The sequence below is a fragment of the Myotis lucifugus genome, unplaced genomic scaffold (genome assembly GCF_000147115.1).
Source record: "Myotis lucifugus unplaced genomic scaffold, Myoluc2.0 scaffold_3, whole genome shotgun sequence".
Lineage (NCBI taxonomy): Eukaryota > Metazoa > Chordata > Mammalia > Chiroptera > Vespertilionidae > Myotis > Myotis lucifugus.
Genome location: NW_005871051.1, coordinates 25920420 through 25925593, shown reverse-complemented (window position 1 = coordinate 25925593; position 5174 = coordinate 25920420). Strand labels below are relative to the sequence as shown.

General features: G+C 51.9%; 1 protein-coding gene across 2 annotated transcripts in view; it reads left to right on the top strand.

Annotated features, from left to right (window-relative positions):
- Positions 1 to 803: 803 nt before the first annotated feature.
- Positions 804 to 5174, top strand: part of SLC16A14 (solute carrier family 16 member 14) — a 28157-nt gene continuing 23786 nt past the window's right edge. The window contains exon 1 of one of the 2 annotated variants that reach the window (XM_023759509.1): positions 804 to 1162. The gene's annotated coding sequence lies outside the window, so the exon portion shown is untranslated. The remainder of the gene's footprint in view (positions 1163 to 5174) is intronic. The other variant, XM_006082625.3, reaches the window with a different exon arrangement.

The window sequence follows — 5174 nt, the reverse complement described above, 5'->3', positions numbered from 1 at the left end:
CAGGAGAGACAGAAGGTGGTGTGACTATAGGGGAAAGGCACATAATGATGTAACACTGCTGGCTTTGAAGACAGAGGAAGTGGCCATGAGCCGAGGAGCTGGTGGCTCTTGCCTGAGCTGCCAGGAGGAACACAACCCTGCCAACACCGTGAGGTTAGCCAGCTAGAACCTATTTCAGACTTCTAACCTCCAGAACTGCAAGATAATAAATCTGTGCTGTTTTCAGCCACTGAGTTTGTGATAATTTATTACACCAACCAGCAATAGGAAACTACTACAGTAAAATAGCCCTGGCTTCCTTTATTCCAACATTCACCTCACAGATATTAAAATGTTTCCATGGGCAAATCATTGTGTTGGGAACAGAGTAGTCATACGTGGAAATGAAATTTGTGTCTGGTGCCCATGAACAAAGGTAAGGAACGACAAACCGTCAGATACTGGAGGAAAAGCAGGGAGCTGTGGGACCCAGCATGGGACAAAGGAGAAGGGATTTTTCAGTCCTCTTTGGCCAAGAATACTGCCAGTCCTGCCCTCCTCTTGCACCTACAAACTGCCATATTTTGTGGCCCAGAGTTGGGTGGGGGTCTTTTGCATCACGGGTCTCCTATCTCAGAGCAATGGAAGATACTCCTGTTCTCACCTGCATCTTGGGTTCGGTTTCAGGTCCTCGCCTTCAGTAATAAAAATGTGCAGAGCCATTAGCGAGCCTCAGCCAAAGCTATAATCTACGACCGGCCACAAGAGTGTGCACGTGAGGAGACTGCAATTTTTTTCTGCCAAACCAGAATTAGCCGGTACAGGAATGAACGAGCCTGGAGATTTGAAATTGCACTGATTGGAAGGGAGCTCAGGTTAGGTTCGGGCTCCCTCCAAAGGACCCTTTTTAAAGACGGAGGCCTCGAGCTCAAAGCTTCCCCAGACGCTCACCTGGCTCGACATCAAGCGACAGAGGAGCCGAGCCCCACGCCGAGCGCACGGAGCCGGCGCACGGAGCCGGGTGGAGCGCCGAGCCGCAGGCACCCACAAATCCAGGATGATAGGCGACACTGCAACAAATCTCTACGCCCAGCAGTTCAGGGGGCTCCGAGGGAAACAGCAAGTCCAAGGATCCGGGCCGGGAGCCCAGTGAGGCCGCAGCCCTGCGCGCCCTGGGCGGTGAGTATCCCGAGGCCGCGCGGCGCCGCGGGCCCGGGAGATGGAAAGGCCCTGGGGGCATCTTGGAATTGGGGGCTGTGGGTGGCACCCCGGAGACCCTCGGGAAGAGGCGGCGCAGACCCTGGGCGCGTCGGGACCGGCTCCCTAGCGGTCGAGGGCAGGGCTGCTCGAAGTGCGGTGGTCGCGTCCAGGCAGTTTTTGGGGGGGGGGGGGGGCGGGGGGCAGGGAGCCTCCCGAGCTGCGGGCGAGGCCACCTGGGCGGCGGGGTAACTGCGGTCCAGGGCGGAGCAAGAGGATGCGCGCCCCGCTTCTCCCCGTGGCCAACCGGCCCGCGCGCACCGTCCAGGGGCACGGCGCCCTCGGAACCTACACTCGGCTCTGCCCCGCGCCCGGTCCCGTTCCCCGTCTTCTCTCACAGCCTCCAGTTTGGGACTCGAACCGCCAGTCGCGAAGCGAAGAGGGGAGACCGTGGACTGAGGCTAGGGGACATTCGGGGGTGCCCAGCCCGCCGGGACTGCGATCCGCGCCGCTTTCCGGTGGAGCTGGCGGGTTCCGAGCGCGCCAGGAGATGAGGGGTCTCTGGGCACCTCGGCGGGGGCGGGGGGTGGATAACAGAGTGCCCGGGAGGGGGCCAGGGGCGGCGGGAGGGCGCTCGGAGGGGGCGCCGAAGCTGGGTGCCGCTCAAGGCGTGCAGATGCTGTTCCCCCCACCCCCATAGCGGTGCAGATCAAGGCTCCAGGGAGGAAAGGGGGGATTAAAATGAGGCGAGAGACCCGGGAGGGCCATTTCGAAGCCAAATGCCGCCCAGGCCATAGACGTTGTTTTAGGAGCTCAACTCTGCTTACCCGTTAAGCCGTTTTCTTTCTTGGAAAAGTTGATTCAGCCTCTTAGCAAGGATGAGTGTGGGTTATTAGTGGCGATTAGAAAGATTCCTTTTCCCCTTGTCTGGCTTCTTTGTGGTTTAGTGTGAGCGTGAGAGTGAAGGGGCGGCGGGAGACAAGAACAGGGGCGGAGTGTAAAATAAGCTTTGGAATCCGGCAGGCCTGGGTTCCAGGTTGGGTTCCAGTACCTGCTAGCTTAGTTTGACCTCTCTAAACTTCATCGCCTCCATTTGACAAATAGCCTCAGTCTCCTCATCTGTGAAATGGGACATTAATACCAACTGGACAAGATCATGGTGGAGAAGCCACCCAGCGCAGTCCCTGGCCCATAGAAGGCATTTATCTGCCTATTTTCCCCAGCCGGGGTCCCTCCGGTTCCTCCTGCGCTGTCTTCTCCACACAAGCTCAGCACCAGCCTTGGTTGCTCCAGTCTCTTCAGCCCGTTGGCCTCAAGTGCCCCATTTGAAGGCCCAACAGTTCCTGGGCCGCCAGGTCTAGAGGCAAAGTTTCTACAGAGCAAGTTACAGGTGGACCCTCCGCCTCAGCTGGGATCTAATAAAGAACCTGCTGCCAACATGCTCCATCCACCTTTGCAGAACATTGTCATTTTAATTTTAACTTGGCACTTTCCTCTTTGCCTCTTATTTATAATGAGTTCACCGCATGCTCACATCATCACAATAGCCAAATTAAAAATGAACCACTTGCTTATGGGAGGTGCTCTGGTACCAGAACTGTGGAAATTTAATTCCTTTTTAATCTCTGATGTGTTACTTCATTTCCCCCATTTATGATTTCTTTTTCATCATTCATGAACTCACATTTGGGGAGAATGGAAGGTTGACTATTGGTCCCAATAGTATCTTTCCATTTGCTTCCTTCACCTTCTTCAGTGTGAAGTCCTAATGTTATATGCTGATCTTCCAATAGGGGAGCTTAGAATGAGTAATATATTTATTATAGATTGACCCTTAGTGGAAGACCCACATTTCTGTGCCTCCATTTACCCCCGTGTGCCACATGCATGTTGTCATTTTACATGTGTATCAGAACATGGAAAGGGGTGGAGGGAGCCTTGAAGGCCTTGAGGTAAAGAAAAACTTGGAGCCTGGGGGAGAGTGGTCCAGAGCCCTCTCCTAATTCTCCCTTTTTCTCCAGGTGCACAGGAGGATCATAATATGCAAACAACTCTTTCTAACTCTTCATTATAGAAATGCTAACATGCTTAAGCAAACTTGGTGGAATAGACAGACATTTTTTCTTCTGTTGACTTTTGGGCTTTTTTATTTGTTTTTTAAAAGGAACTTTTTAAATTAATTTTAGAGAGAGAGGAAGGGAGAGGGAGAGAGAACATCCATGTGAGAGCAAAACACCTATCCACTGCCTCCTGCATGCACCCCACCGGGGAAGGAACCTACAACCTGGGCATGTGCCCTGACCAGGCATGAATCCACAACCTTTCGGTGTACGGGACAACACTCCAACCAACTGAGCCACTGGCCAGGGCTTGACTTTTGCTTTTTTAGTGAACCTGGTTGGACAATAAGTTGACTGTGATTCATCAAAACAGGAATTACTTTTAGAGAGACTTAGGTGTGAAACGCAGATGGCTCTGGTAGATCTTCAGGGACCTCCTGAGGACCTGACAGAACTTCGTTTACCCACCCCCACCTCCAGCAGCCTCTCCATCTGACACTAAAGTCTACATGCACGGCTGTGCCTCTTAAATAAAACCAGTCCATTAAATGCTATTCAACATCTTTACTTATGACAAATAAACTGGAAATATCAAGAACAGTTCAATGACAACTGCATCTCTTCACCCATAAAATAAATAACTCAGTAAGACTGTGAAGTTCTTAACATTGCTTAAGAAAATGATTATTGCCCTAGCTGGTTTGGCTCGGTGGATAGAGCATCAGCCTATGGACTGAAGGGTCCCAGGTTCAATTCCAGTCAAGAGCACATGCCAAGGTTGCAGGCTCGACTCCCAGTAGAGGGCATGATGGGGCAGCCAATCAATGATTCTCTCTTATCATTGATGTTTCTGCCTCTTTCTCCTTCTACCTTCCTCTTTTAAATCAATAAAAATATATTTAAAAATAAAAAGGAAATGATTATTTCAACTCATGGGTTGAAAAACTGTAACTTTTGTATTACTATTTCAAAAGTGTTTCTTATATAGATGGACCTTAGGAAAATGCCAAGTAGTACTGTTTTATCTTATGAAACAGCTGAAAATTGTCCCACTGATTGTAAACAATGTTATTACTTATACTAGTGACCCGGTGCACAGATTCGTGCACATTGAAAGGAAATTAATTAGAAAGTGACTGGTGGGGCGGGACTGGGCAAGACAGACTGGACATGCCCTGGAGCCAACCTGCTTCGGTTCCTCCCCAGCCAGCTGCATCTGGGGTGGTGTCGTGGCTTGAAGGGCGGCTGTGGAGTGAGGGGGGAGGGTCCCTCCAGCAAGTGGGGTCCCTCGGCCTTGCCTGCAGGGATTGGGCTGAAACTGGCTCTCCGACATCCCCCGAGGAGTCCCGGAGTGTGAGAGAGCACTCTGCAAAGTTGCTGTAGTACAGGGTGTGGAATAAATGCAAGTGTGCAGTAAACCAGATTCGAGGCTGACAGTGCCCCAGCAACAACATAACCCACAGCCAGCCAAAGGTGGAATCGCGCAGCCCCATGAGGAATTGGGCTCCCCCTTCTCTGGTTTCAGGGTGTGTCACCGGAGAACCGCTGCTGCCAAGTCACTGCAGCCCGGCAGCGTTGAGCGTCTGCCCCCTGGTGGTCAGTGCACATCATAGCTACCAATCGGACAGACACTTAGCATATTAGCCTTTTATATAGAGAGAGAGAGGCCAGTCATACCTGTTGTCCAGCTGCTCTTTCTGGCCCTTTGGATTCTACATACAGCTAGCAGGGACTGAGGGAGGACAACCACCAAACACCCTCAGGACCCTTCTAGGTTCATCCTCTTGGCTTTCTGACAGTGCAGCAATTTCCTGGGCTATGAGTTCTGGATTGAAAGGCTGCTCCGTCCCTTTCTATCCTTAGGCAGGCTATTTCTCTCCTTTGGGGAGAGGAGGGGGGGAGCAGACACACACACAAGCCTAGAGTCCAACACAGACT